Below are 23,525 nucleotides of genomic sequence, written 5' to 3'. Positions count from 1 at the left end.
AAGCTAGAAAGCCTGACTACATTTTTTCCTAGTAACCTGGGAGAATGGTTCTGCTGGGTGAATTAACTGGGAGGGGTGAGAGAGTAGAGTGGCTTTCTGCTTCCAGCCTTTGGGATCCAGCATGTTCCATAAAGTGGTTTCGTACTTAATGTCTTTATTTCGAGAGTCCCACAGAAAATTCAACATCAGGATTCCCAGGACTGAGCTCTTTATTATCTAATCTTATCCTCCTTTTGTAATCCCTGTCTTGGCAAACAGGACCATATCCCAAGCCAGCATGGGATGCTCCATTGCACCTACTGGTGTTTCCATCTCCAGCCTCATGAAACTCACTAGAGTTATCTTGCGTACCACTGCAAAGTCATTGTTCTGCTAAAAGAAATGAGTTCATACATATTCTTTTTAGCATATCACCTACGTTTTAGCCCGGGACATTGTACCCTGCGTGCCAAGTTTCTACACAGCCATCTCATGAAAACTCTCCTCCTGCTTGAAACATAGGCATCTACACTGATCGGCACTGTATCGTCATTCTGAATTACTGAGGGATCCCCCAAAGATACCATTTTTCATCACTCTGAGGCATCATGTCTTCTGTTGGCATTGTCACAAATGGTATATCCTTCTTCAAATTATAATTTATCCTACAAAACTCAGGTTAAGCATTGCTATTTCATAAACTCTTTCCTGGCACCACATTCTAATTTGTGTGATCTGCCTTAGTCCTCCCCTCATAATCTGCAGTTTACTGTATCATAGTCCTTATCATACTTGGCCAGGAGAGCTGACTTACTTATTTTCTCTTCCTTACTGTACTTAGTGCTCTTGTATGTCTTGTTTGAGATTACATTTCAGCACAATACCTGATGCCAATTATGTGTTTACATATTGTTTGTTGGATAGATAAAAAAAATACATAATGGGTGAATGGCTTTCTTAATGCAGTATATTATTATTATTTAAACCAAAAGCTTATGTTCAATAATGCTTTGCAGTTTGCAAATTGTTTGCTATGTATTATCCTATTTGTGTCTTACTTTACCAGATACAAAAAGAGAATCCAAAGTTAAGAGAAGTTAGAAAACTTTCACGGATATCAAACAGTATTTCTTTTCTTACTTTTGTAACAATTGCAACTCTACAAAAGAGTTGGAATTGAAGTACAAAACCATTTTTTTCCCAGAACTCCTTGAGAGTCAGTGGCCAATCCATTGCCCATGAACACCGAATACTTTAGTGTTCGAAGAAGGAAAATAAAAGGCAAAACACAACCGTCAAAATCAGGAATTAATATGGATAGATGACTACCTTATAATCCTTAAACCTCATACAACTTTTGCCACTTGTACCAATGATGTCTTCTGTATCAAAGGGTCAGAGCTAGGCATTGCAGTTGGTCTCTTCAGGCTTTTTCAGTCTGGGAGAATCCCTCGGTGGCCCCCTCCCTTGTGTGCCATGACCTTGATGCCTTTGAGTGGGAAGAAGGGTATTTCTCAGTGTGGACTTTTATGCTGCTTACATGATTTGGTTAAGATTATGCATCTTTGGCAGAAGTGTCAAAGAAGTTGCACTGTTTTCTTCTCATCCATCTTCGGGTGGTACATGTTGTTGATTTGTCCACTTTGATCATGGATGAAGGTGTTGTCTTCCAGGATTTTCCATGACTAGGCTATATTTTCTGCTTTATAATTAGTACATATTTTGTGGAGCTATTTCTGAAACTATGTAAATATCCTGTTTCTCATCATGCCTTCAAATTATTCATTTATTTTCATCTGTATGAACTCAGGATTTCATTTTCTAGACAATGGGTCATAATCTATTATTCTCATTATTTATTTTAGTGCTCTAGTTTTCTTTGAGTTAACCAGTGCACCTGCTCAAACTGGCTTATAAGTTCTTTTGACATTTCCATCATACTTGGAGCACTTCTTTGTCTTCTGGCAAAACAAGATGTTTCAGACTCACAGCCCCTACAACCCGACCCCAGCCTTGAAGCTTTCTCCAAGGAGCCTTGGTTCTTTAGAAGAAAATATCTGCTAGGTCTTCTTATTTCTTTGGGGTGTCATACCCTCAGTCTCTCTCAGTAGACAGAGCTAGTGGAATGCACATGTACACACACATTTACACTTATATTTATGTCTGTGTCTATCCACACACTCTGAAAACCACCAGCTTACACCAATATATCCAACTGCACTCCAACATCACACGAGGTTTATTCTCATTTTCTCCTTTCCCACTTTTTGTAACACTTTTCTGTGACATTAAAAAAAAAAAAAAACCTACCTCGAATCATCCTTAGGATATTTACTTTTCTGATTATTCCCCCGTATATAATCAACTTCCCATCTCCACTGCCACTTGCTTCCCTATACCAAACTGCTGGGGCTTCAACCTCTGGGCAGGCCACCCCTCTGAGTTTAATTTCTTCCCACTGCTGGGGTTCTGTCTGACACTATGACAGCCAGGCCCTCCCAGGTGAACTTTCCCCGTCCTCAGGCTCCCACAGCTGCCCATTCTCCACTGTCAGAACAGGTGCGTGCCTTGCTTTAGCTCACAGGGTAGAATTAGGCTTGAGTTGTTCAGCACACGAAGGATAGGGAGGAGGAAGAGAAAGAGGAGAAGCAAGACCTATTGAGCAGTTTTCAGTAGCAGGACAAATTAAGAAATATGGAGCTTTCAGTTCCAATTTGATTGCTCCTCAAACAACTCCTTGGCATCTCTTTGGTTGTAGAAGCTGAAGGGCTACAGCTGACTTCAGCTTGTGGAGCATGAAATGGCCTCTTGCTTCCTAATGGGCTGAGGGGCTAGGATCAGGTACAACAAAAGACTACTTGGATTTGTTTTAAAGGGATGTTCATATTGAAGAGGCTCAAAGCATTAGTTACTTACGTTATTTCCAATTTTTCCTTGATAAGTAATGCTTCAATGAACATTCCCGTAAAAAAAAAGATAGTTTTATTATGATCAATCTCTAGAATTGAAATAAATTGCTGGTTCAAACACTGAATAATTTTAAAGCGACACATATACATGCAGATACATATATACACACATATAAAACTGTCCTAAAAATAAACTAGCTTTTACCATATGTAATATATATATAGTAAAGCAAAGAAATACAAGAACCATCTTGTAACACAAAGAGAAGAATCATATACCTGTATATCTGTATTTGTACATATCACATGAATAGATTTACTCAGGATATCTAGAACTGTGCCTAACACAGAGTAGACACCCCCAAAATTTACTAAAGAAATGGTGCTTTCGAATATAGTGCTATGTCTATATTCTTTTCTGGTTATTTGAATATTTTCTTTAGGTAATTGGCTATAAATCATTGTTCATTTTCTATATTTTAATGAATTGAAAGAGCTTTAAATTTATGAAAGTATTAATTAACTTTTTCTTACATATGATTTAAATATGTTTTTATTTGCTTATTATTGGTTTTCTTTGCAATGAGAGACATAGAAAAAGGAGTTTAAATGTTTAAGTGTTAAAGTCTGTCAACTTGTGCAGTGTTTAAATGGCCTTTTTTCTTTCCAAAGTGGTATACAAATATCAACCTATTTTTTTCAAACAATTTTGTAATAATTTTGGTGTAAAGATGATGACATATATACCCAATTTCCCTCCAAATTGCCCGCTGGTTTTTACAACTCTGTTTACAATCCATCTTTTCCCTATGGATTTGAAGTGGCACTTTTATTATATATTGAATTTTTCAACATGCTCAAAGCCACTTTTGAATATCATCTCTGTTCCAGTAATCCAGTGTGTTATCTAGTCCCAGTTTTAATTATAGCATACCATATTTTGATATCTTATAGGGTATTCATCTAATTAATTTATTTTCATCTTTTCTCATGTGTGTTGTTTTAGAAAATCTTTAGAACCAGTTCTAAAAAAAATGACACTGGTATTTTTATTGGAATTGTGGGAAAAGTATATGTTTTATTAAGGTTTATAGAGGTATCCTTTATTTTTAATATTCTTTTATGCCTAATAAATTCTCATACAAAAATGTAATCAATCACACAATATTAGTCAGACATTTTTACATTAATATTGCTTATGGTTAATTTATATATGTGTGTATAAATATATTTAAATTTAAATATATTTTTTCTATTCTAACTTAGCCTCTTGCAGTGAATATGTGTATTGTTGGTATAAGTAAAACTACTGATTATATGTATATACATTTTTTACTAGTCTCCTTACTGAACTCAGGCATTACTTCATGCATGTTTAGTTTGATTCTTTGAGTTTTACAGGTAACAACTATTCCTATGTATAATGTAACTTATCTCCTTATTTCAAATATTATATATTACAATGATGAATGCTAGTGATCTGCTCACTATCCATACCTCTCCTGCACCCCATATTTTTTAGCACTACGACACTGATTTTTGTTAGGAGTGATAAGTTGAAAATACACAGCTTCTTAGATTAAAAGAAAAAATTCTGGAAATGGAAACATGTAGGCAAGTTCCAGACACCCTTCTGGCTTTACTGGCTATGAAACTTTAGTAAGTTAAGGAGACCCCAAGGACACCAGGTGACAAGAGAGAAAACACGGAAAACCTAAACTTCTGCAAGAGTTGTCTCTTGGGGAAACCAAAGGCATTTAACAAGCTGGGATGGGTGTGAATTCTAACAGTGAAGCATTTGACATGTTGCTACATGTTTTCCACCTCTTGAAGGAACCTTGAGAGGCAGGGATGAAGGGTGTTTCACTACCATGAAAACAACCCTCATGATCTAGGGATGTTCCACAATGCAACTGTTTACAGCCTAGACTAGAAAAACATCCCATACCTTGGAAGAACTTTGGAGAAAAATGCCACACCATAGTTTTCCACACTCATGAATAAAATGGATGCCTTCTAAGCCAAAAACTGTGGTCCTGTTTCTTAAAATATTGTTATATATGTTTCAAAATTTTATTAATTTTATGAGTGATTAATATGGTTTGGCTGTGTCCTGCCCAAATCTCATCTTAAACTGTAGTTCCCATAATCTGCATGTGTCATGAGAGGGACCCAGTGGGAGGAAATTGAGTATTGGGGGTGGTTCCCCCATGCTAGTCTGTGGTAGTAAGTTCTCATGAGATTTGATTGTTTTGTAATGGGCTTTCCCCTTCGCTCGGCTCTCACTCTTCCCCTTGCTGCCACCACGTGAAGAAAGACATGTTTGCTTCCCCTTCCACCATAATTGTAAGTTTCCTGAGGCCTCCCCAGTCATGCTAAACTGAGTCAATTAAACCTCTTTCCTTTATAAATAACCCAGTCTCAGATATTTCTTCATAACAACCTGGAAACAGATGAATACAGTGACAAATAACAAAAATTATCTATATTAGAATATAAAACAGACTTTTAAACCAACAGAACTACAAAAAAATGGGAAATGTGGTCCATGTGTAAACCAGTCACACCACCTGATGCTCACAACAAACTAAGTCAATGGCCTAAGACAGAAATGTACGTTAGGACTTTTGTTATTATTCAAACTGAAAACTCAGTCAAAGGTGAGCAACTATTTATCTTATCAAAAAAAGGAGGGCATGTGATTTCAATCCAAGTACTCTATTGATATCAGCGTCTCTCAATGACTGTCATGAGATGATAGAGAACTGCCCCTAGAATCATATTTCCTTCTGCCTTATTCAACCATCCCCTCCCTGACTCCCAAATTGTGTAGCTTCCCATAACAAAGAAATGTTTATATTTGCCGTATCAGTAGAACTCATATGTTTCTATTTTGCTTTAACTGAAAATAGGACAGATGCATGAACTATAAGAATTTAATCAAAGGAATACAGTTAGTACATAATGGTACCAATAGGTACTGGGAAGAATTTAGAAAAGCCAAGAATGTAAGCATACTGGAACAAAACTAATAAGAATCTATCTCAACCATGATGCTGTGTGATTGGGAGCGGGACACTGCCCAATTTGAACTTCTGCCATTGGTAGAGAAGACTGGAACAGTTTGAGATAGAATGACATTGGCTCAGCCCTAAGCTTCTGTGGAATAAATTGTCAATGAGTGGATTCAGTTCTCATCCTCATCCCGAGGCTTTGATGAACAAAACTGATTTGTCAGCACATGAGCTACTTGTTCTGTTTGTCTTTCAAGTATATCGCAAGTTTTTCTGTATTGCTTGGCAAAGCTAGCAACTCTCTATTTTTTGCCAAGTTTCTGCCTTTAAAAAACAACTAGCACATTTGTTTTGTAAACATAATTGTATATTGTTGTAGATCTACCTGCTTATTAGTTTCTGTCTATCTTATATCTGAATTATAGATGGGAGTGGAAGCCACAGCCCTAGAAGAAGGTGTCTTTCAGAGTAAGATCAGCTTCTGGCTGAAATTTCTATTACAAGGGAATGAGATTAAGCCCACATTGAATTTGTACTGAGATAACCTTGTCGCTTCTCATTACCTAATTCTAAACAGTTACGAATAAGTGAAAGCTCCCATTGTCCTTCCTGGATTATGTCAATGTCAGAGAAATAAACACAGTATCTACACCAAATTGTGCCATTATCACATTGCCTTCAGCAGTTAACAGATTCTTTTTAAACAAGATTGATAAGCTATTCTCAGATTTTCTGTGAGACCAAAAATAACCAGAGTCTTCTTTGTTGTCAGATAGGCTGGAATCCACTCTTCTAATTAATCTGAAGTTGAAAAATTTAAAATTTTCATTCACGTTAATGAAATTATGGTTTTCTTAATGGCACAGCACAGATGCTAACACTCAACACAGCAGCTCTAGGAGCCAAGGCAGTGGTATGATAGACATGTATGCTGTAAACAAGAGGCTGAAGCTTACGTTACAGTCAGAGCAGTTAATGTAAATCATGGCCATCCTCAATCAGCTCTGGGGATGTGTCTTTTAAAATTCTCTTTTCAGCAGCATGTGCATTGGATATTCTAATCATTGAAAATTATTTATTAGCTTTGAATATTGAGAACAGTTATATAATATCCAAAAACTATTTTAATTAAGGCAGCAGTTTCTTAACATACTAGATTGGGAGTCAGCAAACTGTAACCCATAAGCCAAATCTTAATGCCTATTTTGTACAGCCCTATTTTGTATATGAGCTCTGAATGGTTTTTACATGTTAAAATGGTCAGAAGAAAATCAAAAGAAGAATAGCAGTTTATGACACATAAAAATTAGGTGAAATTCAAGTCTCAATGTTCGTAACTAAAGCTTTATTGGCATGCAGCCATGCTCACTTGTTTACATATCTGTGGCGGCTTTTGGGCTACAAAGGTAGAGGGTTCCAACCAAGCGACTGAACCAGTCTAGAAACAGAATAAACCTACTGAGGTTGTCCCCATCCAAGCTTTGCCAAAAGATATCTGATCATCATCGTTCCTGTCTCTATGATGAACTGAGCTTCGGGACCATTTCAGGTGATGGTTAATTAATTATAGGTGTCCCTTTGTGTTCTGAAACTTGAAAAATGTTATTAGGTACTTCCACCCTGGTGACCCACACATCCCTGAGATAGAACTGTTGGTTGGGGAGGAGGCAATGGTGACTACTATCTTCAGAAACTGTCTTTAAGCAATTTTTTTTCTTACAATCAAATCATTTTGTCATGGCCAGATGAATAGTACATAAGATCAAAATTCATGTTCGCACCTTTGTTTCAAGAAGTAGTTACTTCTGACTCACGAATCTTTCCTCAGAGTTGGAGATGCATTGGTCACCACCATGCTCTGCACAGTGGTTTGCAATTTGCGTAGTTGCTGATAATCATGATCCAGTGTTGACTCCACCAATGCATTCTACTGGTCTTTGGTTCATTTCCCAACTCATCTAAAACCGTGGACTAGTTTTCAGGGGAAGGAGCTGAGCAGAGATCGTCATATGTTTGGTTTATGACACACTAGCCCCTACAAAGTTGCTTCAGGGGTCTCCACGCTTGAAGTGTGGATGCCAAGAGCATGACACAGCAATTCATGCAAAAAATTGCAAATCTAGGACATACCAACTCCTTTTCCTTCTGTCATTTTCCAATGCTTGTGACTATCAGTGTTTCTATGTACATGAATTCCAGGTCTTCTTATAATTTTCTATACTTCAAATCAGAGACAAAACAATAATGAATCATCCCAGAGATAGTGTGACCCCCATAGCTTACCCACCCAATGTGAGCAGGAGCTCAGGGACCTCCACATGCCTCTGTGTGGTTATCCGTGGTCGATAGTTAATGGCCTGGCAAGGAAGTCCATTCCAGTTTGTTTGTCTTTAATTATTAGATGCCTCCACACACACTTTTTGTGAAACCTCATAGATTTCTACTTCTGGACCCTGAAATGACCCATAATTAAACATGATCCCTTGTCCATAGCATGTTCTGCCATCACATGTGAGGCGATTATTTGTTTCTCTCAATTCCCACTTCAAGTTCACCATTCCCCGCTTCCTTCAACTCTTCCCAGTAAAGACCCTTTCAGTTCCTTCAGCAGCTGGTCTCCCTGCCTTTGAGCACACGGCAGACTTCACATGTAATATGGGTGGTTTAGATCACAACTCCCTGAACAATAATCATGCTGAGGCTCCTTCAACACAGCATTCAGGATTTTTCTTAACTACGTATCTTCTCAGCACCTATTTTCTTGGCAAAACACTAAAAATAAGCACAAAGACCAATAAAGCTAGTGCTTTTTGGCACAGAAGTTTTCTCATAAACTCTTTGCTAACTTACAGAGAAAACTGACTTTGAACTCATTCTTTTACTATCTCGTGAAAACGTGGTACAAAGTATAATTCAAGGTAAAAACAAAATTCTTAATTTCAAAATATTTAATCAATGTTAGGTACATTTTATTTAAGAAATAGATTAAATAAGTGAAATTGGTTCACAATTACTTAGTATTGAAGAGCCAAAACCTGAATAATTCAACGGAGTTGTGGTGTTCTGATTTCAGGATAGCTTACTATTGAAGACCCACAGGGAAACACTAAACTGAATTTATTGTGTATATTTTTGGCTTGGAAAATGAGGACAAACGGCAATTCCTTCATTATTTCTGAACCAGTCCCAATTTAGAAAGTGTTATAAACATCACCAAGCTTAAAATACACTTGGGAAATAATAAGGTAATGTTTAGCCTGGATAGTTTGAGTTAATAGATCTAGAGACTAGCAATCCTGAGCACAGCCAGTCAGATGGGAGCCGCTGAGAAAGCCATCAATGTTAGTCCTGGAAAAGACCTTTTAGATTACAAAACAGATACAGTTTGCAGTAGGAGATAGGCAAATCCAGAGTGACTTCAACTATAACCAAGGAATCATCATACCCTGAGGTATAATCTTTCCATCTGTCATACCAACGAAGCTGGAGAATTCTAAGTGCAAAGAGTGAACTCTGTGGCATTCAGTGCATCTCAATGACATGAAGATATGATAAAATTTGAGCGGGTACAGGAAAGTGAGTATCAGAGGAAAAAATAATTTTTTCCAAAAATATTTTAAACGAATAGGAATCTGTATGAATATTCTAGACTTATGCTTTATGTGTGATGAAAAAATAGTGAAGATTTTTGGGGAGTATGTTTATACAAGTGCATATTATGTGAATCATTTAATTGCATGCAAATAATAGAGACAGACTCAGAGCGTAAGCGATTTCAATTCCTGTCTCTAGATATGAGGTTTCTACTTGGAAATATTGGAAAGATGACAACAGGAAGGATGAAAAAGAGTTGATTCAAAGACATACAGGCAGAAACAGTTTGAAATTCAGAAATGGCGACATATCGAGAATGTATGTTTTGGGATACATGGTTTTAGCATCCTGCCTCATTTCAAATATATGGCAGCTTGTTCCCATTCCCCTTTAATATCAAGAGGAGCAGAGTGCAAGACAGATGGCCTTAATGGCCTCCAATGCCAATATTCAAAATTCCCTGCCCAACTGTAACAATAATGTCCTTTCAGATTTTAATAACACCTGTCACCCAGGGGACTCATGACCCTCCTCGAATTTCATTATATGCAACGTTTCCATCAGGTTTGTTGTCTGTTATTTTCTGCCAGGGAAGAATCATATTAGGGGTGTGAAAATTGGCTAACGTTACGATTCAGATTGGTTAATATATTTTTAAAATCTCGTATAATAATTGGACTGACAATTTCCAACACATGGGTCTACAGTGTACCTAACTGCTATGTTAATTTTCACTGAACTGCACCTCGAAAATTAATGTGCTTGGAGAAGATGAAATTTAAATGTGTGTTACACATCAAACGTAAACAAAAAGTAGTTTCTTCTTAACGTATTTACTCCTTCCCATGTATCTTCTTGCATTTGAGAGACAAAGGAAATGAGGACTACATAGATTACTCACATGGGGATATTTAATAGGATTGCAGGTCCATGAATTCATTGAACAAAAATATTACTGTTGAAAGTTAGAAAGAGCAGCGCAGTCTCCACAGCACTGTCTGCTTTTGTCCAGTGTTCTTTCCCATTCCCCGTCACCTACCTCACCCTTACTCCAAAGACCCCAGGGTTGATTCCTTTCTACTTTCAGGAGAGTCTGTTGTTGGATTAATGGCAAAATGAACATCTCTCTACATTCCACTGATACCGTAAATTTCAAGTTTTCACTGCCTTAAATATTAATGTGTATGTATATGATTTATCTGGGACGTATTCAACCAACTGACCAAATCAGTCATTTCATTGAAAATGTAAAAGGTAACCTTCAGTCTTTGATTGATTTTGTTACTTTTACACGTGCAACTTGGTGAGTGAGGAGTGTTGGTGACAGGGTTGTTGACAGCTTAGACTGGATTAATTGTTCCTAACAGTTCAACAATAACAGCAACAACAACAATAACAATAGCTAACACGTACGCAGTGGTTATCCTGTGCTGGCTCTGGGATCAGCACTCTGCATACTTCAGCGCATCAGAATCCTATGAAGCAGGCTCTATCACCACCCCAATTTAGAGATGATGAGGCAGAGACCCAGACAAGCTAAGAAACATATGCAAACCATACAGGCAGGAGGTGGTACAGCCAGTGGAGCTCTTAACCCCTCTGCTGAAACAACCACTGAAAGAATATTCACCCAGGCCCCTCTTTATTGATCATTTTGTGGGAGCCCTCTATGCAGAATTGGCTGCATAATTTGCAGGGCCCAGTGCAAAATGAAATGAGGGCCCCTGTTCAAAACTTATTAAGAATTTAGTGGCAGTGATAGCAGAGCATTAAGTTAACTATGGAGTTCTTCTAAGTGTGCCCTGTGCAAGAGCATAGCTCTCTCCCCCGTGAAGCCAGCTCTGCCCATAGGCTTCAGTTTCTTCAGCTAGAAGATGAAGATGTTGACACAGGGTAAGACCCTCTCACATTCAGTGATTTTGTCGTGGTGAGCACTTTCTTACCTGACCCCATACCTGTCAGTAACTGAGGAGAAAAGAGGGTCTGCATTTCCTCAATCAACAGATACTTCAACTCGTTTTATTCATTTAGATAAAATTTGGCTTCACAGGTAAGTTATATCCTTAATCCCTATGCAACCTTGAAATTGCCTTTCTCTGTGTTGATCCTTTCTCTGTGTGCACACTCACAGACATAATCACTTTTCTCAGTGTAGACTGCCATTATCAAAATGAATCTGTGGCGTCTTTCCCTAAGTATGAAGACATGCACCTTCCTAAGGAGTATGACAGTAAAAAATCACCAGTGCTGATAGATCCCCAAAGCATTAAGCCCAGAAATCCTTTGTTCCAGAGCTTTCAACAGTTCACCCTTTTCAGGAACATTAGTGACAAGGAACTGATAGTTGTATATTTTGATAAATGCAATTTATAATGTTTCTCATGAAAAATGTCTATTTATATTGAATGGTACTGTTTGTGCCTAACATCTAATTCAGACTTCACATCCAGAAAGTTAAAAGTGAAAATTGACCCAGACTCTTCACTTTCCATGTCATTTCATCAAATCATGAATTCTCCATCTGTCCCCTTAAACTCTCAGATTCCAGGAAGTATAACCCTAAGTACTTATCATCCAGCTTAATTGCTCCTGTCTTCAGTACTACAAATAAGAAATTTCACCTGCCTTATAAGGGTGTGTTTATGCTTGGATTTTCTTAGATAATTTATATGTCAAATAGGGTTTAAACAATGTTTTATATCTTATTCTGTCAAAGTGAAAAAAATAGTATTTTTCCCATCTTTCCTTCACTTTCCCCTAATAGTAGAATGCTAAAACTGGGTTCTCGCCTGTGGATACTTTTAATCCTCATACTTATATGAACTGCTCATCATATTTATTCTGTTCCTAAAATTTCACTTAGAGAATTACAAAAGTAGCTAATTTTGCTTGACAAACTTCAAGATATTTCCAACACTCAACTCAAAATTGAGTCCACAAAAGAAGATATTTAAACAACATACAAAACTCCCAAGTTAATTTAACCTTGAGCTATTTTTATAATGAAAAGATTCAGATGAAGTATGTTCACCTTGATAATATAAAGGACAAATTTCAGTCTAATATTGACAAAAGCTAACATTTTTAAAGAAGAAACGTATCTTTATGATTGGCTGTATGTCTTAGTCCATTGGTGCTGCTTCATGTAATAGAATTCCTGAGACAGGTTAATTTATAAAAAACAGAAATTTATTTCTCACAGGTCTAGAGGCTGGGAAGATCAGGGAGATGGCATCTTGTGAGGACCTTCTTGCTGCATCCTCACATAACAGAAGGTGAAATGACTGAACTTGCCCTCTTATAATGGCATTATTCCTACTTGTAAGGATGAAGCCCTCATGGCCTAATTTCCTCTAAAAGTTCTCACTTCTTAACACCACTTCATGGCAGTAAAATTTCAGCATGAGTTTTAGGAGAAACAAACATTCAAACTACAGCACTGTGCAGTCAGCTTCCAAGATGGGCTCCAGTTGGTCTGCAGAACACTCTTCTGTTATCCACATCCTCCTGTTGAGTATGGGCTGGATTTACTGACCTCTTCCTAATATTAGAATAAGACACAGGTGAGTGTGACACAGGGACTAGGTGGTACATGGCAGCGTGTACTCTCTCAGTCTCTCTCTCTCCCACCTCACTTCCTGTGGTGGAAGCCAGTGGCCATCTTGCTGCACACGCTAACAAACTATGGTAAGGCTCCCATAGCAAGAACAGAGATCTCCAGCCAAAGCAGGAGAGGGACAGGGGCCTCCTCACACCATGTTACGAGTTTACAGGCAGATCCTTCAGCCCAGTTGAGCCATGAGATGACTACAGCCTCCTGAGCGATTCCCCACTCTCAGATACTATGTGAGATAATAAATGTTTGTTGTTTTAAACTGCTCAGTGTCAGGGCTAATTTGTTACATATCAATAGCTCACTAATACACTGGCCCAATATGATTACACACAGAAACTAAAGGGAATAACATCATAGCCAGATATAAATACCACAACCAACAATTTTATTTCATGTTCCTTATTTGGGATGGTTTATTTTTATTATTAGAAATTATATAAATCAAGAATAAACAAATTGATGTAGAGATAATTACATATATGGCTTAGATATCATTTTCTTCAACACGGCAAAATTCATCTGCTTGGATTTTAAGGTCTTTTTTAATCTGGTCCTGTCTTACCTGTTTAACCTTATTTTCTACCACTTTTTAGCAGAATCTAGGGTCTAGCCTGGTTTCATCCTATACCAGGAAGACAATGCAGTCATCCCGCTTCTCCATAGGGGATGTGTTTCAAAACTGCCAGCAGATGCCTGAAACTTCAGACAGTACTGAATCCTATGTGTACTCTACTTTTCCTGTGCATACATGCTTAAAATGATGTTTAAATTTATAAATTAGGGACAGGAAGAGATGAATGGCAACAGCTAATAATAAAGTAGAACAACTATAACAGTATCAGGTGGCAAAAGTTACTCACCTGTGGTCTCTCTCTCTTTCTAAATATCTTATTGTACTGAACCATGGGTTACTGACACCCCAGCAAGGGAAGCCACAGATAAGGGGGTACTACTGTTTGTGATATAATGTTCTCACTTCTTCGTTCCCCTGGTATAAAATTTGAATTCTCCTTTAAGGCCCTGTTCTGATGTCATCTTGCCTACCTTAGTTGGGGCTCCCTTCTTTTGAGTGAATTACCAAATATTGTACTTGTTTCAAATCTGGCTAATTTATATGCCATTTATTTAATATATATTTTGCTTCCTTTTGAAGATGATGAATTTCTAAAATACAAGGATTCCAAGACCAGCTAGCTCAGCACTGAATATATATTTTATTGACATAATGAAATTCTGATGAATTGATAGAGGCATTATGATCAACAAAAAAGTTATACCATATAGTGCATAATAATTTATCAACAGCTTTCGCAAACACTATCTAATTTAACTCTCAAAGAAATTCATGTGCCTAGGACATTGTTATAAGCTAAATCGGGCTCCCCCAATTCATATATTAAAACCCTAACCCCCAGTACCTCAGAATGTGAGTGTACTCTATCTGGAAATAGGATATACACAGCATCTTTAGAAAGATAATAAAGTTTAAATGAGGTCATATAGTAGGGGTCTAATCCAATATGATTGGTTTCCTTTTAATAACAGGAGATCAGGACACAGACGTACTCAGAGAAAGACCAGGCGAGGACCCACCAAGAAAGTGGCCTTCCACAAGCCAAGGGAAGAGGCCTCAGAGAAAGAAACCCAGCTGGTATCTGCATCTCAGATTCCAACCTCCAGAACTGGGAGACAAGAAATTCCTGTTGTTGAAGCCCCCTGGTTTGTGGTACTTTGCTGTAGTAGCCCTAGGGACCTAATCTTTATTGCCACAGAGATGGGGTAATGGGGTCGAGGGCCTCATTGTTGATGAGCTGGGCTGGGACTGGAGTCTGGAACTCTGACCCATTGTGCAGGTCTCCGGCAACCTCAGCACGTTGCTTTTTACAAATAAAGGTATTTGACTATGTTTCCCCTTATTTTATGGTCTTCACTTTATGTTAAACAGTTTCACCTTGTAAATCTTTTAAAACACTGAATCACGTCAGGTGGGACCAAGCATAAAACCTCATTAACTGCTTTTTTCATTATAATGAATGAATAAGATTTAAGAAAAACACATTCTGGAGTACTTCAGTTATCTCTAAGGACAGTGAAGGTAAAGATGTATCACCTGTGTGCACTTTTTTCATCTAGAAAATGTACACAGGCCAGGCATGGTGGTTCATGTCTATAATCCCAGCACTTTGGGAGGCCGAGGTGGGCGGATCACAAAGTCAGGAATTCGAGACCAGCCTGAGCAATATGGTGAAACCCCATCTCTACTAAAAATACAAAAATTAGCTGGCGTGGTGACATGTGCCTGTAGTCCCAGCTACTCAGGAGGCTGAGGCAGGAGAATTGCTTGAACCTAGGAGGCGGAGGTTGCAGTGAGCCGAGATTGTGCCGCTGCACTCCAGCCTGGGCAATAGAGCAAGACTCCGTGTCAGAAAAAATTAAAAAAAAAAAAAAAATGAACATGTCACGTGATTTACCTCACGTCTTCCATTTTGCTCCTTAACACTACTCATCATTCTCACATGGATTTATAAGAAGTAATTGTATTTGGAACATTAAGAAGATGGTGAGGTTATGAGAAATTAAATGATGTGGTGTCTGGCCTTTGCTTCAGTGTGGGGAGGTGCAAGAATTAATGCTCAAATTGGATGATGAATATGAAGAATTTACTTTGCTATTGTGTATTATTTGTAATAAGTGTTTTTTTTTTTTCTAAGCGGAAAATAATTTTTAAAACTCTCCAAAAAATTGGGTTGCGTGTGGTGGCTCCTGCCTGTAATCCCAGCACTTTGGGAGGCTGAGGTAGGTGGATCACTTGAGGTCAGGAGTTTGAGACCAGCCTGGCCAACATGGTAAAACCCCATGTCTACCAAAAAATACAAAAATTAGCTGGGTATGGTGGTGCATGCCTGTAGTCCCAGCTACTTGGGAAGGTGAGGTGGGAGAATTGCTTGAACCCAGGAAGTAAAGGCTGCAGTGAGCTGAGAATGCACCACTGCACTCCAGCCTGGCTGACAGAGTGAGACCCTGCTCAAATAAATAAATAAACTCTCCAAAAGTTGTCTATGCAGTTGCTGACTTCAGTATTTGACAGGTTCAGTACAAATTTCCTGGTGGACACAAATTCATAGAATTATCTATGAGTCTTCCATGATATTGCATAACTTATAAACATAGATATTGACATTTGTGGAAGATACGGTCATCCCCTGTAGCAAAAGGCCAATGTGCTTACTGTCCAGTACAAAGTATATGAACTCTCAAAGCTCAGGGTTGCTCTTCCACAGTACGACCCAGTGCACGTATGGATGTTGCTGGCTCTGTTTATGCCATCCTGTGGAACTTGGGAAATGACACAAAAATAATAACATTACTCTGGATACTGCTATTGCTGTGAGTAAAAATCTTTCTTTTGTCTTTGACCCGTGAATCTCATGCCTTCTGCCACTATCCATAAAATGGGCAGGCTAACTTGTTTGCTTGCAAATGTAATAAAATCTCAGAGTCTTCAGTTCTTGACAGTGCTTCTGACAAATATTACTATGCAAATATTAGAAATAAGTATTGAATTTATATTAACCTTTCAAATAACTTTTCAAAACTTTTGATGATAAACTTGGTTCTGTGCACTTAAATTTTATTTCAAGATTTTTGCTGAAAATGTCCACGTTTCAATTTCTGGTAAAAGCAGTTTAATTTTGATCACCCGAAATTCTTGTCACTTTCAACAAGAAACTTTTTTCATGCAAGTCAATGGCAGACTTTTCAAAATAGTGTATTATAGTCATTTAAAAATGTCTAAGTGTTAAAATTACATTGTAGAAATGGAAGGGTATTTAAAATTCAAGAAAACTTTCAAATAAAGTACTTTGAAATAATGAAGAATTTATTTATAGAAAGTACAACCCAGCTTGGATACTACTTAATGGGCTCATTATCTGTAAATTGGCAGCAGTGTCTGATTTAAAGACCAAAGCCCCCTCCTCATCTCCCTCTTCTCTTCAAAATTTATGGGGCTGCCTGTTTCACATCTTGAACACCAGGAATACTGACATGTGTGGCAGTCCCACAGCTGTTTATCTGCAAAAGGCAGCAGTGTTTTCCATGGCCCAGTGCAGAAACAGGTGGAGTGGACTGGGGAGGTAAGAGTTCCTCCCTAGCTGCACTCAGTTCTTGGTATTCTGTTTGACCAAAGAGAGGGGGCCATGCCAAGTCTTCTCAACCTAGATGTAACTCACTTGTTGACTTCTGCTAGACACCTCCATCAGGCTACCCAGAGGGCTGAAGGTGAACTATTTAAAGGCACACGTGTGATCCATTTACAGAACACTCCCTTTAAAGTTTCTCATTAGCTATATGAATAAAAATTGATCTAGGAAAAGTCAATCCAAATTTTTAGGATCTTAATTCACTATCCCCTTGTCAAAGGAAAACACACTTTACTGATAGATCATTGTGAAGCCTCTGCCTCCATTGAAGCCTCAAATAGTTCATCTAAGCTGTCATAACCACCCCTTGCCTTTTCTCCACCTTTTGATGCACCTGGATCCCCTCAAAGGCTGACATTCAGAATCCTCTGACACGCACACCCTCACCTGTGGCTGATGTCATGTGCCAAGGCTTGTCCACCTGCTCATGTTCCTGTCTCAGCCTGCCCTCTGCCTTCAGACTTGAGTCTTAGTGTACTCTTCCTTCCTATAGCCATGTCCTGGATATGTTCTTGTTTCTGCTTCCATTTCCTCTCCTATCAGCCTCCATTTGATAATAATCTTTTAGACTCTTCATGCTTCAGCAGAAGGTTTAGGAACATCGCTAATACTGATGGGATTGTTTCTTACATTGATGACAGAACTAGTAAAAGCAAGGTAAAAGGAAAGCAGAAGCAAAGTCAATCCATCAGAGACAATGTCCAAATCAATTTTCAAAATAAAAAGGCACATATGGAGAAAAACAGATCTGGGGATATAGAGAAGCAGAAACCAGAAAGAGTTGGAATAGAGAGTCATGGGACTGCGCAGTTGGAGGAGTTACTGTTAAATAGGAGAGTAGACTGGGACTGGAGGATGGATGGCTGACAGCCTCTGGCACTGACTTCCAAGTGGCTCTGGGACATTTGGAGCACAATAGGGGACGGTTCCCTGTGTTTCAAAGGCTAAGAAAGGGACAGGCAATTTCCTGTTTCTTGACCTACAACTTAAGGAGAGCTAAAACTTATTCCTGCAACTTGAGAGCAGGCATTTTTCTTCCTGTTTGCAGTTTGTAAAAAATATCCCTTTGTCATTCACTCATAAATTCATTTGTTTACCAAAAATCTGTTAAACAGATAATAAATGACAGCCACTTAGGTTACAGTGGTGACTTGGATAAAGTCTGTGTCTTTAGAGACTTTCTAGTCTAATGAGATGTACAAGGAGATTCACAATTTCCATTTAAAATAATGTATTGAGAAATTATACTGAACTTGAGATAAATTGATAAGAGAAAATGTTTGCACTAAAAGCATTCTTAGTTATATTAGTTATCTATGCTTTAATAATTGCTGAGTAATAATTGACTCTGAAACTTAATGACTTTAATTAGTATATATTTAGCTCATGAGCCTGTAGATTGGTGGTTTAGACTAGTTTCAGCTGGTGGTACTTCTGATCTCAGCTTGCCTCACTCACATCTGTAGCTGATCCAAGGTGGCCTTAATTGGACTGATTCCATGTGTTTCTTATTCTCCAGTGATCTAGCCCAGCTATGTAGTCTGAGCCATGGTGATGGCAGAAGAAGTGAGAAAGATTCAACACACTGAGCTTTTCAAGCCTCTGTTTGCACCACTTTGCTAAACACCATCAGCCAGGACATGCGGCCAAACCAAGAGTGACAGTGGGAGGACCCTACAAAGTTATACAGCAAAGCGTATTAAATTGGGCCCATTGAAGCAATCAGTGTATCCCACCATCCTGGGAGACAGCAGGCCACTGTCTTGTTTCTCTCATCAGCTCCCAGAATGGAGAGACGTTTTCATTCTACAGGTGTAGAAACCTGAAATAGTTTGGCTCTGTGTCCCCACCCAAATCTCATGTTGAATTGTAATCCCCAGCGTTGGGGGAGGGACCTGGTGGGAGGTAATTGGATCACGGGGGTGGGTTTACCCCTTGTTGTTCTTGTGATAGAGGTCTCGCGAGATCTGCTTGTTTAAAAGTGTGTGGCAATTCCCCCTTTTGCACTCGCTCTCTCCTGCTCCACCCTGGTGGGACGTGTTTGCTTCTCTTTTGCCTTCTGCTATGATTGTAAGTTCCTGAGGCCTCCCAGCCCTGCTTCCTGTACAGCCTGCAGAACTGTAAGTCAATTAAATCTTTTTTCTTTATAAATTACGCAGTCTCAAGTAGTTGTTTATAGCAATGCGAGAACGGACTAATACAGGACCTAAGGTTCATTCTTTATTCAGCAAAGCCTAGGATGTATCGTTTAAGCTGAAGTGTCTCCCTGGAAGTTCTGATAATCAACCGTTTCTTGCAGACATCCCCTTTGCCACACGACTGAACTCAGCTGCATATCACAAGGGGTGGAACAAGGGCTTTTTCTGGGCAAGTGGGATGGAGCAGTGGACAGAAAGGACCCTGCCACAGCTTCCAAGGGTCCGCATCACTGACTTATCCCATACTATCTTTGAATCATGCAAGGCACTGATAAGAAACAGATCCTTGCCACCCTAGGAGAATTAGCGCAACTGCTTCTCTGCAACCAGGAAAAGACCACTGCCATGACGACACCACACTAAATGGGTCTCCTGGAAAGCAGGGAGCCCTTTATTGTCAGTCTGTAGATACCACAATTAGCTCAAATGAGATAGAGACAGGGCCATGGAATTGCAGATAGGTCTTTTGTCATTTGCGGAGAGGCTAAGCTGACTAATTATCGGTGAAAGGAGAGCAAAGGTATTGCCTGCTCCCTCCTAGAATCAAACCACATCCATCCTTGAAGGAGAATAAGCACCTCAGCTGCAACTGTTCAGTAGTGTCATTATCCATCTCAGCCCTACTGCATATTTTCAATTGCTTAAAAAAATTAGTTTATTCGGAGACTCATTTTTTCTCTCTGTGTATGTAAATTCAATCAAATTAACCCATGATTCTTACAAATGTCTTTTTATAATCAGGTAAGTAAACTGAACTGACTGAACTGAATTACCTAAAGGAAAGTATATGTTTTTTTTCTTTCTCGGTTATTAAAAAGAAGACAGATTAATGCAATTAGGGAAAAATCTATTGCTAATATATAACTTCCATAAGTAGATAGTATAGTAGTTAAGATGACACTATCAGTTGTGTTTATTTTGACAAGTTACTTTTCTTTCTAATTCTCTTATGGCAGTCTAAAACATGGTGATATTAATTATACTCATGCAGATGGTTATTTTGAGAACTAAATAAGTTAATGCATGTAAAAAGCTTAACATAACTCCCAAAACATTGCACTGAAAATCACTGTTGTAATTAAAAATCTTCTATGAACTTGATAGTTCTGAGGTTGGAAGTCCCAATCTTTAATTTTAAAAAGATTAAATATCTCGTCCAAAAAAGTTCTACCAGATTCTGGAGGGATATAAAAATGAAAGCAATATATACTTGGCTTTTATGGAAATTATAAACCAACAGAGGTTGCTGTCACATATTTGGAAAAGAATATAATGAAATAATGTAATGAAACAAAAACCTGTGGAACTAGACACAAATGAGGGTGGGCATCTGAGAGGAGATGGGGCTTTGAGGTTTCTTGCAGGGAAAAGGGGGATTTTGAATAGTGAAAGGATTCCAGGCAGAATAATACTAAGCAGATTTAGGGAAGCTTGAAAAATCAAGGTGCATTTATATTTCAATAACCTACTGAAATGTCAGAGAAATGTATTATATGACATTATTCACATTATGTAATCCACATATAATTCAACAATATTAAATATAAGACCTTACAAGACTATGATGATGTAAGGGTCAACACATACTTCTATGATTGCATAATGTCTTCATTAACATTGAATATTGACCATAGTAAATGAATCCAAACACCATTTCTTCATTCATTTATTCATTTAATTAACGTTTATTTTGTACTTACCATTTGCCAGGAGCTGCAAGTAGGACTTAGAGCGCAAAGCAAGTAAGATTCACACTGAGTTCTCAGGAAGTGAGTAGATGGAGGGAAAGGTGACTTAACAAGCTGTTACAGTGCCATGAAGCAGTGGCTGCCCTGGAGCTGGGAGAGCTCCCAGGAGGGCAATACAGCTCACACTGTGGGAAGGGGAATGAGGAGGAGGGTGGCAGGGTTTCTGGAAGAGGTGACACATGGGCCCGATTGTGCGGGATGACTAAGAATTAGATAAAAGTAATAAAGGAGGGGTCGTTTATATCAGAGGCATTTTTTTCCTACATATTAACCAGAATTTTAATTTATTTTTCTATGTATTGTTTGTTCATATGTTTTGCTAGTTTATATTGTGTTGCGTATATATAAAAATGCATACATACACAGTGTCAATTTGTAAATACTTTTTTTTTTTTTTTTAAGAAGAGTCCCAGGCTTGGTGCAGGGCTCATATCTGTAATCCTGCACTTGGGAAGGCCAAGGCAGGTGGATTTCTTGAGCCCAGGAGTTCAAGAGCAACTGGGCAACATGGTGAGACTCTGTCTCTACCAAAAATGCAAAAGAAAAAGAAAAAAAAAAAAAAAAGCTATGTGTGGTGGTGCATGCCTGTAGTCCCAGCTACTTGGGAGGCTGAGATAAGAGGATTGCTTGAGCCTGGGAAGTAGAGGTTGCAAGTGAGCTGAGATTACACCGCTGCACTTCGGCTGTGGTGAGAGTGAGAGCTCATCTCACAAAAAAAAAAAACAAAACTGTGCCATATTCTCTCATATTAGCTGGAAGTATTTGTTGTTGTCCTTTTCATCTTTTACTCTATATGAGTAAGTAAAGTTAAATTTATCAGTTTTTTTCAAATTTATTTATAAAATGGATGTATAAAGTCATATGTATTTATCAACAGACTAAAGGATAAACAAACATGATATATATACACAATGGAAAATTATTCAGCCATAAAAAAGAAGGAAATCCTGTCATTTGCAGCAGTGTGGATGGAACCAATGGTCATTATGTTAAGTGAAATAAGCCAGGCACAGAAAGACAAATATGGCGCCTTCTCATTCATATATGGGAGCTAAAAAGGTGGACCTCATGGTGATAGAGAGTAGGTTAGTGGTTACCAGAGGTGGGGAAAGGGAAAAGTAGGGCAGGGGATGAAGAAAGGTTGGTTAATGATTAAAATAATACTGTTAGAAGGGTTAAGATTTAGTGTTAGATAGTTCAGTTGATGAATAGTTATCTAACTATAACCACTGTTATAGTTAACAATAATCTATGGCATATTTCAAAATAGCTATAGGAGAAAAAAGGTTGAATGCTTCTAACATAAAGAAAAGAGAAAAGTTTGAGATGAAGAATATCCCAATTAACCTGATTTGCTCATTACACATTGTATGCATGTATCAAGGTATCACATGTAATCAAATATATGTAAACTATGAGGTATCAATAAAAAAGTAAAAGTATACATATTTATCATATACAGCATAATGTTTAGAAGTATGTATACTTCAAATGGTTATGTCTAACAAAAGCATTACCTCACATAGTTGTTTTTTGTAACAAGAACACTTCAGGTCTACTCCTAGCATTTTTCATGGATACAATCTATTGTCATTAACTACTTACCATGTTGTACAATAGATCTCTTGAACTTATCCTTCCTCTCTAACTGTACTTACATATTCTTTGACCAACATCTCCCGAAACTGCTTCTTCAAACCATACCATCCTCTGGTAGCACTTATTTCACTTCATAGCATCCTCCACATTCGTGTTCATCCACCTTAGCAACAAATGACAGGATCTCCTTTTCTGTGGTTGACTAGTATTCTACTGTGGATATATGCCACATTTTCATTATCTATTCTTACAATGAACACCGAACGTGGATTCCACATCTTGGCTATTGTGAATAGCAGTGCAATAAACATGGGGGTACAGATATCTCTTTGACATACTATCAAGATATTGTAATGTCCCTTTTTGGGGATATTATACATCTGGTATTTTAATTAAAGTTAAAAATAGTAAGAATTGTTTCTGTTTGGCTGTATTAATGGAACCGATCTCTTTCTGACTTGTATTTAATGGTTTTTATTGTATTTGGTGTATGTGTATTTTTTAATTGATTTTGTTGGATTCCAGTACACAGAATTATTTCACCTGCAAATGATTATTTTCCCATGTCATTTCTCATTTTACAATTTCTTTTCTTTCTTTCTTTCTTTCTCTTTCTTTCTTTCTTTCTTTCTTTCTTTCTTTCTTTCTTTCTTTCTTTCTTTCTTT

The 23,525-nt window shown here is 38.0% G+C and overlaps 1 long non-coding RNA gene across 1 annotated transcript in view; it reads left to right on the top strand.

The window, feature by feature from the left end:
- The window catches only part of LOC111546380, a 121,634-nt gene extending 106,717 nt beyond the window's left edge, over positions 1-14,917 (top strand). Inside the window, exon 4 of the long non-coding RNA XR_002732765.1 lies at positions 14,658-14,917. This is a non-coding gene — a long non-coding RNA (uncharacterized LOC111546380). The remainder of the gene's footprint in view (positions 1-14,657) is intronic.
- Positions 14,918-23,525: the final 8,608 nt, after the last annotated feature.

Source organism: Piliocolobus tephrosceles, chromosome X (genome assembly GCF_002776525.5).
Source record: "Piliocolobus tephrosceles isolate RC106 chromosome X, ASM277652v3, whole genome shotgun sequence".
Taxonomy (NCBI): Eukaryota; Metazoa; Chordata; class Mammalia; order Primates; family Cercopithecidae; genus Piliocolobus; species Piliocolobus tephrosceles.
Note: the sequence above shows the minus strand (reverse complement) of the source record. Positions and strands in the feature narration are given on the sequence as shown.